The sequence below is a fragment of the Vigna unguiculata genome, chromosome 10 (genome assembly GCF_037176805.1).
Source record: "Vigna unguiculata cultivar grain cowpea cultivar isolate G323 ecotype 2 chromosome 10, ASM3717680v1, whole genome shotgun sequence".
Taxonomy (NCBI): Eukaryota; Viridiplantae; Streptophyta; class Magnoliopsida; order Fabales; family Fabaceae; genus Vigna; species Vigna unguiculata.
This window is the reverse complement of record NC_140801.1, coordinates 13,134,648-13,146,920: the sequence shown is the minus strand read 5'-3', so window position 1 is coordinate 13,146,920 and position 12,273 is coordinate 13,134,648.

The window sequence follows — 12,273 nt, the reverse complement described above, 5'->3', positions numbered from 1 at the left end:
CCCAATAATGAGGAAATTAAGGAAATGATTCTAGAAGAAGCACATAAAAGCAAATTAAGCATACATCCGGGCACAACAAAAATGTATCAAGATCTCAAGAAAATGTTTTGGTGGCCCAAAATGAAAAAGGAAGTGGCGCAATATGTAGCAAAATGTCTAGTTTGTCAAAAAGCTAAAATAGAACACCAAAAGCCAGCAGGAATGCTACAATCCTTAGATATACTTGAATGGAAATGGGATAGTATAGCAATGGATTTTGTAGTTGGCCTCCCACGAACCATTCAAAAATTTGATTCCATATGGGTTATCGTGGATAGGTTAACAAAGTCTGCTCATTTCTTACCCATTAACATTAGGTATTCATTGGAAAAATTGACTGATTTATACATAAGAGAAATTGTCAGGTTACATGGAGTTCCAATAAGTATTATATCTGATAGGGACCCTATATTCACTTCAAAATTTTGGGGAAGTTTACATCAAGCCTTAGGTACCAAGCTTCACCTTAGCTCAGCTTATCATCCCCAAACTGATGGACAATTTGAACGAACCATTCAATCTTTGGAAGATTTGCTGAGAGCTTGTGTGTTAGAAAATTCTGATAGTTGGGATCGATACCTGCCTTTGATTGAGTTCACCTATAACAACAGTTTCCATTCTTGTTGCATATCAAATTTGCTTACCTCCGTTCCTTTCAAATCTCCATAATGTCTTTCATGTGTCTTAATTAAGAAAATATATTTCTGATCCAACTCATGTGATAAGACCTGATACAGTACAATTAAAGAATAACCTTACATTTGACGCAATACATGTACAGATTATGGACAAGAAGATCAAAGAATTGAGAGGCAGACAAATCCCTCTAGTGAAGGTCATGTGGAATGAAGCTAATGGAGATATTACATGGGAATTAGAAGAAAAAAATAAGAGGAATTTATCCTCATTTATTTTAGTCAAAAATAAAATAAAATAAAATTTCGAGGACGAAATTTCTATAAGTAGGGGAAAATTGTAACATCCAATATATATATATATATATATATATATATATATATATATATATATATATAATAATATAAAAAAATAAAATAAAAGAGAGATATATATATTTTTTTGATTATTTTATGAAATTATAATTATCTTTTTCACATAATTTAAGAATTATTGAGGACAAATTTAAAATATAAGATTAATTAGATTTTTTTTAAAATCACTTATATATGAAATATATATTCAAATTAAACTATCAGACTTTATAATTGGAATTAATAATCAATGATTACCGTATAAGGTAATTCTGTGAAAGAAAAAAAAATTATATATATATAGAGAATAAAAGAATGATAAGTAGATAACGTAAAAGCTATTGAAAAAAATAATAATAATAAAATATGAAAGGATAACATGACAATAAATGCCACTTTATCATGTTACTGTGAGGAAAAAAAAGATCTATGAACGAGTAATTGAATTGGAACGTAAAAAGCAAAACCAAAGGAAATGAGGTTAAGGTTGAACTAATGTAATCATTACAAATAGGAGTATAAATAGAATGAATAGGAAGAAAGGAGAGATATTGAGAACCAAAGAAGAAAAAAAAGAGAGGAACAGAAGAAGAAGCTCTGCGTGTGAGAAGGAAGAAAGAAGAAAAAGAAAAAAGAGAAAAATTAATTTATCATCAAAGTCTTAGTACAACCTTGGTATAATTTTCACGATAAATAAGGTAAGGGGAGGAGACATCCATCACTTTATCTTTTTACTTTGATTTTTTTTTATCTATTTGTAATTATTTTATCTCGATATTTACCCTAAGTGAGGTGTCCCTAACCTCATTCTAAATTATATTTAGTTCCCAATCCTATTTATTTATTTATTTATATTCATCTCCAGTTATGCACTGATCCTATTTATTCAATTTATATTTACTTTCATTTACTTATTTATATTTATCTCTAGTTACGTATTGACCCTTTTTATTCATTGAAATAAAATTTATGATAAATAAAGATTTGATTATTGTAGTTGGAGGTATGACCTTGGGGATTTAAACGAGTTAGTATTACTCAAGATGATATGTTCTTGAGTTACTTTGTTGGCCATGAGCTCATTTATCCTGACTAGTCACTACAAAATTAATCAATATCTTTATAAAAGTATAATAAAAATTCAGTTTCATGGTTTTGGGAGAATTTTTATTCCATTTTATTTTATTATGATATGTTTTTTTTTTGTGATATTTGTCTCACTTCCCTATTTCTTTTGATTGTGTGCGAAAAACAAAATTTTATAACATTATCATAGATGGCTGCTCCGAACACGCCTGATCCCTTCTTCGCCGACATTGTGGCTGTTTTTCCGGGAAATGCATGGCAAACCAATGTAGTGAATAATTCTGTAACTTTTCAGGGAACGGGAAACTTTACCATTACTTTTCTCTCTGCTCCGAATGCACCGATTGTCATCGAAGGACAAATCGGAGTTACCTTTTATTTACCCCCAACAGTCCAAATGAATCCTATCCATAACCTTTTCCCTCCACCTGTTTGATAAACCGCATATGAAGGGGGGAAACTGTAAATAAATAACCCTTCTTCCTCTTCTAGTGTAGGAAATATAAAATGTACTAAACAATGTGGATATAGGAAGTATATAGTATTGTAAATATACATATAAATGTGAATATTTTAAATATAATTATATATTAGTGTATAAATTTTTGCCTCTAAATTTTTATAAGTATACTGTATTAAATAAATAAATAGAATTTTTTTTTTCGTCACAGGACTCACCCTTGAGGGGAGATTGTTAGGAATCCAAGTGTGAGTCTAAGTCCCACATTGACTAGAATTGAGAAAGTAGAGCACTATATAAGAATAAAGACCCATAAACCCATTGCCTTAAGGTTTTGGGTTGAGAGTGGTGTCAGTGTCTTATGTGGTTAGGCTCAGATCTCATTGGTGTTGTTCTCCCTAGTGAAACCCCCTCTGTAAAACCTGACAAAGTGAGTTAAAAATGGAGGTCGTGCAGAAATATAAACAAATTTACGTCAAACGTGCGACCTCTATCTTAAAATTTATGACAGACAATGTTGTGAAATGAGGTATATCATAAAATTTTTAATGAACCTTACGACGTCCCACCTAAAAAAATTGATTTTAACAACAAAAATATCATTGCACATTTTTTACCTCATGTTCCTTTGTGTTAGACAACAATTTCCTAATGCATGTTACTCTTTCCACTATTGGTCGTTCAAGTTTCAAGTAAGTCATCCTTGTTATGTAGTGTCAGGTTTTATAGAGGGGGTTTCACTGGGGAGAACAACACCAATGAGATCTGACCCCAACCACATAAGACACTGACACCACTCTCAACCCAAAACCTTAAGGCAATGGGTTTATGGGCCTTGATCCTTATATGGTGCTCTACTTTCTCATTTCTAGTCAATGTGGGACTTAGACTCACACTTGGATTCCTAACAATCTCCCCCTCAAGGGTGAGTCCCTTCAACCACATTGGTACACTCCCCCTCCAGTGGAAGCTGCCCAACCACGAGTACTCCTTTCTGCCCTTTTCTGTACCGCCGTTCTTTTCTTAACGGGACACGCTTACCTGACCAACACTGTCAGAAGACTTTCGATACTAGGACCATACTGCACTCATCTGAGCCGGTATTAACCATCGTCTCTGATACCAATTGTTAGGAACAAGGCAATAAAGGAAAGAATAACGGCGGTACAGAAAAAGGGCAGAAAAAGAGTACTCGTGGTTGGGAATGCTTCCGCTGGAGGGGGAGTGTACCAATGTGGTTGAAGGGACTCACCCTTGAGGGGGAGATTGTTAGGGATACAAGTGTGAGTCTAAGTCCCACATTTACCAGAATTGAGAAAGTAGAGCACCATATAAGGATCAAGGCCCATAAACCCATTGCCTTAAGGTTTTGGGTTGAGAGTGGTGTCAGTGTCTTATGTGGTTAGACTCAGATCTCATTAGTGTTGTTCTCCCCAGTGAAACCCCCTCCTTAAAAACCTGACAAGTGGTATCAGAGTCGATGGTTAAAACTGGCTCAGACGAGTGCAGTATGGTCCTAGTATCGAAAGTATTCCTGGCAAAGGTCCCAAGTAAGGGTTCCAAGTAAAGCGTGTCCCGTTAAGAATAACGGCGGTATAGAAAAGGGCAGAAAAGGAGTACTCGTGGTTGGGCAGCTTCCGTTGGAGGGGGAGTGTACCAATGTGGTTGAAGGGACTCACCCTTGAGGGGGAGATTGTTAAGAATCCAAGTGTGAGTCTAAGTCCCACATTGACCAGAATTGAGAAAATAGAGCACTATATAAGAATAAAGACCCATAAACCTATTGCCTTAAGGTTTTGGGTTGAGAGTTGTGTTAGTGTCTTATGTGGTTGGGCTCAGATCTCATTGGTGTTGTTCTCCCCAATGAAACCCCCTCTGTAAAACCTGACACACTTCTGCCTCACGTTTCTAAAATATTGGCTATCTTCCTTGGTCGTTGCTCCGACGACTGGGTTCCTAGGTACATTGGTGATTTAAATGGTAATTTTCTTTCGTCGTAGCGAGTGGTTGCTTCTGTTTGATTGGGTATAAGGTTAATAGTTTTGATAGAGGTTAACGATCTAAACCTCCATCTAGTCTTTTAAATTTATATTGTGGTTATTTTAGGTAATCTCAATCATGATAATGTATACATTTCTTTTTTGAATTATTATTGCTTTGATAACGTGTTATATCGATGTTTACATTTGATATTGTGAATACCGAAATTAGTATTTAAAATTAAGTTAAATACATAAAAATAATTATATTTTTAAAAATGAATTCAAAATATTAGGAGAGTAAAAAATATGAGGACTACTTAAGTATTTAAGTCATCAGGAGTGACCTAAAGATTAAGTACTTATTTCATTTACAAGGGATTGTAATAATTAACGTATTTAATTAATAAGAATATTAATATATATATATATATATATATATATATATATATATATATATATATATATAAATATAAGTAGTTGTATTTCATAAGATAAATAATAGAAGGTCTTGAAACATTAAAATTTTTTATTAAAAATTAAACAATTCAATATCTGATATAAATGAATATCAACATTATTATACATGAAAATTATTGTTATTAAAATTTAATTATTTAGATAGATGTGATCAAAACAATATCGAGCTTTCATGATATGGAGTATGATCGATTCATTTTCAATTTTCATTTATTTCTTTTTCCTAATGTACATTTTTGTGTTATTTGCGCCTCACTTTAAACAAGTATTTTTATTGTTCTCGGACTCAAATTGGCACTTGATTCAAAACATCTTTTAAATTATAAGCTCAATTAGAAAACAAAATTTTCTTAGTGTATTGTTAGCAAAACAATAATTATATATATATATATATATATATATATATATATATATATATATATATATATATATATCAAACAATGCATCTACCAAACACTAAATCTCAAATAAAAACATCGTAAACTAAGCGATGGGTTAAAAGTAAACCAACAATAATGCATGTAGTAATAATTTTGAAATGATATTTATATATTAAACCTATTTTAAAATTAAATATGAAATAACATAAATTTAGCAATGATGCATTAAGATAGTTAATTTCTTGAAAGAATATATAATTTATTAAAAAATGTATTACCAATTAATATAAGAAGTGCAGAAGATTTAACGTAAGTTTTTAAATCCCCTTTTAATAAAGTGAAATGTAGGGATCTCTACATGGATGGAAAAATATAGCTTGCATAAGACGAGAGAAAACTTATTCATTTTCAACTTTTGTGTTTATTCCTTTCACTTCATCTTCACTTTGCTTTGATTCGCAATTAGCTCTACACATTCTTTTGTTATTAAGGAATTCAATTTGACACTTGGTATAAGACCTAGGAAAGCATGTCTTAAGTGGTTGAGAGCACTTGATTATGTTGAGAAGACATGGGTTTGAGTCTTGTGTATACCATTAGTATGTTTATTTAATTTTGTTTTATTTTGCAAATATATTATGAATGTGGAAGCATGGCTTAAGGTGGTATGTACATAAGAATTGACATGAATCATGTGATAGCTTGTTGGTTGTGCATAGACTTGGTGTGTGGAAGGGTGTGAGTTTGAGTCTAGGTTAGCATGAGTTATTCTTTTTCATGTTTAATATTTTTGCTAAAGAAGGAAAAACCTAGAAACTCTAGAGCTCCCCTCTGAGAAAATAGAAGGGCGATGTAAAGGCAGTCGTTGGGGAATTTAAAGCACAAGTTAATGGCCACTAACCTTAGATATTAATTAATTTTCGTTTTAGTATTTTTATTTATTTATTTTGAGGGCTAGAAATTGAGAGGGAGAAGAGAGTGAGTAAAAAAATAGAGAGTCAGAAAGTGTGGTAGCAAGGAAATGTGGAGGGAGACAAAACTTACAATTGAGGGAGAGAAAAGGGAGTGTTGAAAATGAGCTTTTAGGTGATAAGTCACAAATAGAGGGGTCACTAGCGCGTGCCGCTTGGTGAAATGGAATTACCGCCATGCGGGCTGGAGCACAATTTCTCTTGGCAGCGCTTAGGCAATGCCAGGCGATAGTGCTGGGGCAAGGATCCATTGCATATGGATTTGCATGGATGAGTTTGATGGCTTGGTCAGGGACATGTTGGATTAGTTACGAGCGACGTGGTTATTAACGGAGATTTGAGATGCGTGATTGATGTAGGCAGGGAGCAGTGGCGGATCTTGACTAATAATTATGGGGGAGCCAAATTAATATATTCAAAATTTTGAACTTGTATTTGATATGAACACCATTTTAGATACACTCTCATAATTTCATCTTTTTTACTAATTGAATATTCTCAAATTTGAATATGTTTTCCTGTATAATATTGTTTCAAAGAATTAATATCAAATTCATCATCACCTATAATTTTTGTAACCTTAAGAAATGACTCCTCGAATTGAACAATTGGATTATAAGTACGATATTCTGGTTTGTGTAAAGAATTTGAATTTGTTTTCATTTTCATCTTCGTGGGTAGTTTTCCTTTTATTATTTTTGAAAAATAAATATAAATTCTTTTACTCTTCATCAATTGACCTATTATTTTTAAGTTTGAAATTCAAAAATAGTTTATCATAATCTAATGAAAAATTCAAATATATAACTAATAAAAGAAAACTCTAATAATCAATTCACAATTGAAAACTTGTTATGAAAAAACACATAGTACATTAATTTTTTTTCTATCTTAATAAAAAGTGAGCATGCAAAGGCTCATGAGATAAAAAAAATAATGCTAACTATAATAAATTATAAAATTATAAATTACAAAATTTTAAAATAATAATATAATAAAATAATAAAATGATATAGATAACAAGTCAGACATGGAAAGATAATAATTACGTCAGCCTCTTAAGAGTCACATCATTCCATTAAGAAAAAAAGTTAATATCAGAGACTTCTCGAGGGATCACACAAATTTATCACAACTCAATTGAAAATTATCAAATTTATCATGAACCTAAAACATAATTAAACTAAAAATAAATAATTTAATTTTTATTAATTTTTAATTTAAAATTTTATAAAAATATTAAAAATTCAATATATAAATTTTAAAAAATTAAAAAATAAAAATTGGGGGGGCCGTGGCCCCACCCTGCCCTGTAGAAGCTCCGCCGCTGGCAGGGAGGTTCGTATCTATTTCACTCTTATGTGGGGATACGAGCGGGGAGGTTTGTATGTTTCGTGCTCACACTTGCGGCTACAATGAGTGGGGAGGTTCATAGTAGGTATTCACGCATGTTGGACTACGAGTAGGCAGGTTCGTAGAATTGAACTATGGGCGGGGAGGTCCGTAGAGTTGGACCACGAGCGGGTAGGTTTGTGGGAGCATGATAATCCCTAAAGACCAAGGTGGTGAATGGATCTTTCTCATATAGGTTATGAGATTGGGGTAGAATATGGAAAGTAATTGATGAATTAAAAAATGAATGAGAGGAATTGGGTGAAGGTTAAATCTATTATTTATTTAATGTGTTATTTTCTTTCTTGGCTCACCTTTTCTGTTTTGTGTTTGACGATGATCGTGTGACTTGTCATGCGGGAGCAAATGTGAACCCAGGTGAACATGTTTATGCATAGAGACGGAGCATGGCAGACTATGGGGGATTTTTCACTATGTTTTAGTTCAGGCATTTTCTTATAAATTTTTTATGATGTTTTCTCTACTATGAACTTGTCATAAAGATGGAGTAGTGTAATTGAACTGCAGCGAGATAAGTTTTAAATTTTCCCGCGCATGGGAACTTTATATATTATTTTAAATTCCAAAAGAAACTATATGATACATGCTTTATCTAGTAATATCCACCTAGGGTGTTACATTTGGTATTAGAGCATATGATTTCAAAATAATTTTTGGGCCTTGGGGAGTGAGCTTATCGCGATTATGAGATTAGTATGAATTTATTAAATTGTAGAGTTATTAAAATTTGTGTTATTGCGTGGCATGTATTAATAATGAATTTTTCAAGATAAATTATAACAGTGTATGATACCCTATGTTCTAGAACTAGGAAAAGGCTAGTGGAAGAGGTAGAAGAATTGGTGCCAATAACTTAGTTGATGAAATTGCCCATGCAATTCACCGATTGGTTGATGCCATGCAGCCACAATAGGTGGTACTACCACAGCTTACACCACGACCGGTCACCATGGATGATTTCATGAGGCACAAACCAGCCAAGTTCAATGGCAAGGCCACTCCTGATGATGCAGATCCATGGATTAGGGAGTGCGAGAAAATATTCCGTGTACTAGCTTGCTCATATGAGCAAAAACTGGCATATGCTACTTTTCTCTTGGTGAGTGATGCGGAATGGTGGTTTGGAATGCAACAACAGATGCAGACCAGGGAGGAAGAGGTGAGTTGGGAAAACTTCAAGAAGAGGTTCCTGGAAAAGTATTTTCTGGATAGCGCTAAGCATGAGAAGGATGATGAATTTCTGACTCTACAATAGGGTAATATGACCGTACAGGCTTATGTTAACAAGTTTGAGTATATGGAAGGGTTTTTTACGCAAAATATCACAGAGGAATGGCGTTGTTAGAAGTTTGAGAGGGGTCTGCGACATGAGTTGCTTAGGGTTCTAGTTCCACTCAGGTTCCAAGAATTTCCCCTTTTGCTGGAGTAGGTGAAGAGTGTGGAACAGTTAGAGATTGGGCCTAGCCGAGTAGAGAGGCCACAGAGAAATGTTGTCAAGGCTATACAACAGAAGACGCCTTACAACCGACCATAGAAATCGTCAAAAGGATTGAAATGTTACCAGTGTGGGGGAGCACATTTGAAGAGAGATTGTCCCTGACTTACTCGAAATATAAGGGGCAATGTTGGAGGGCGAAAGTGCTTTTTGTGTGATCAAATAGGCCATTTTGCAGACAGGTGTCCCAATAAAAAGACAGTTGCAAAGCCACGACCATAGTTGCCTTCTATAGAAAGACCAGGAGGTACCCTACAACCGCTGGACATACCCTAGTGGAAGTGGGATAGTATTTCCATGGACATTGTGCCTCACTTGCCTAGATCTGTAAAGGGACATGATGCCATTTGGGTGATAGTTGATCGACTCACGAAGTGTGGTCATTTCTTACCAATCAATCTGAGGATGTCCATGGGTAAACTTGTTGAGTTGTACATTCGGGAAGTAGTCATATTACATGGGGTTCCTGCAAGCATAGTATCAGATCGTGATATGAGATTTACTTCATGATTTTAGCAATCATTACAAGCAGTGCTGGGGACCCAATTGAGAATGAGTTTCGCTTATCATCCACAAACGGATGGTCAATCTGAACAGACGATTCAGTCATTGGAAGATCTTCTTAGGGCGTGTTTATTGGATCACTTGGGTGGTTGGAGTGAAGTACTTCCATTGGTGGATTTCACATACAACAATAGTTACCACTCAAATATTGGAATGGCGCCGTATGAGGCGTTATATGGGAGAAGGTGTAGAACACCGCTTTGTTGGTACCAGGATGGAGAGTCAGTAACTATTGGACCAGAGTCGTTACAAAAGACGACAAAGAAAGTCAAATTAATTCAAGACTGGATGCGTGCGACGCAGAACAGACAAAATTTGTATGCAGAAAAAAGAAGAAGGCCACTAGAGTTTGAGGAGTGGGATCATGTATTCCTCAGGGTTACTCCGACCACGAGCATTGGGGGCGATCATATCTAGAAGGTTGACACCGAAGTTCATAGGGCCATATCAGATTAAAAGGCGGATTAGACAAGTAGCATTTGGGATCACGTTGCCACCACATCTGGCAAACTTGCACAATGTGTTTCACGTGTCCTAATTATGGAAATACATTACGGATCCCACTCATGTACTAGAGGCAGATGATGTCCAACTCAAGGATGATTTGACTTTAGACGTGAGACCAGTAAGGATATTGGACTCTCAGGTAACGAAGTTGAGGGGGAAAGAGATTCGAATAGTAAAGGTCCTTTGGGATGAAGCAACGCAAGAGGCAACGTGGGAGATGGAGGATCTTATGAAGGAATCATATCTATACTTATTTCCTGGTAAGTGAAATTTTTGAGGACGAAAATTCTTTTAAGTTGGGGGGAATGTAAGACCTAGGAAATTCATACAAATAATAATTAATAAAGTACAAGTAATGGTGGGTTGAGAATACCCTAAGGGAGTTCCTTGATAAACCCTAGACAAGGAATAATGTTAGCTTAAGTGGTTGAGAGCACTTGGTTATGTTGAGAGGACTTGGGTTCGAGTCTTGTGTATGTTTATTTAATTTAATTTTGTATGTTTATTTAATTTTGTTTCATTTTGCAAATATATTGTGAATGTGGAAGCATGGCTTAAGGTGGTCTTATTTATTTATTTTGAGGGTTGGAAATTGAGAGGGGAAGTAAAAGCACAAGTTAATGGCCATTAACCTTAGCTATTAATTAATTTTCGCTTTAGTATTTTTATTTATTTATTTTGAGGGCTGAAAATTGAGAGGGAGAAGAGGGTGAGGGAGAAAGCATAGAGTCATAAAGTGTGGCAGCAAGGAAAGGCATAGGGAGACGAAATTTACAATTGAGGGAGAGAAAAGGGAGTGTTGGAAAGGAGTTTTTAGAGTGGGAACAAAGGTTGAAGCGTTGGGGACGAGAATGGATTAGTGAGAGTACACTAGGAGTAAGGAAACTAGGTAAGGGGAGCTAACTAGATCTCCTTCTTTTATCTGAGTATGCGTTGTTTAGTGATGTTGATAATATTTGAATATGAATGAATATACAACTAAGAATTTGTATGTAATTTAAGCCATTGAATGATTGTTGTTTTGCTTGTTTATCCCAAAGGTAGTGTTGTGTTTGAATTATAATTTGTAAGGCTGTTAAAGTGTGGGAATTTAGTGTTTAGTGATGCGAAAGTGAAGTAAAGTATTTAAGGTCTCGTAAATAATTTTTTTCCTTGAGGCTGGATGCATTTTTCATAGATTGGCATCTACGGAGGTGTTGGTTAGAGAGAAATTGGGTGGGCATGAATTAAAAGTGTCGTGGGTTAAAATTAGGAAATTAGGAAATTATTTGGGAGAATTGGATGCACTGGAAGATAATTAAAAGGATTCGAGAGGTGAAATGAAATTTAGATTTCACAAAACCAAGGATATATTACAAGAATTAAAATAAGATGTAAGTAGTGTGCAATATTACCATTAGTGTATATTTGTTTTATTTAGGAATGTAGAATTTAGATTTATGGTTGAATTGGTTATAGTAATATTGTATTTTCTTTATTTGAATTTATAAAATTCTAAAGATAATTGGATGTGGTTCCTTATTTCACGAAATTCAAATGATTTATAATAATTTATAAGTCATCAATTTTTATTTTAGGAAGAAAGGATTATAATATATCATAATAATAAGTGTTCATTTTAGGTAAAATAAAAGTGAAAAATAGTTTAACTTGTCATTGGGAGGAGTGATGAATCTGGCATATGATTATATTGTTAACCGAAATAATTGTGGTTAGATATTTATATAACCAATATGATTGTATAAGCACGTGGTAATCACGATTTTGATTATTGCATTTGGTTGAAACTTTAGTATTATTATAATATAATATAAGAAGTAACTGTGATGTTCATTTTTTTTGGTATTTTATTTTGTAGTATTAATAATTTTATGCATATAAATGGAGTTGTGGGCACTGCAAAAGAATTA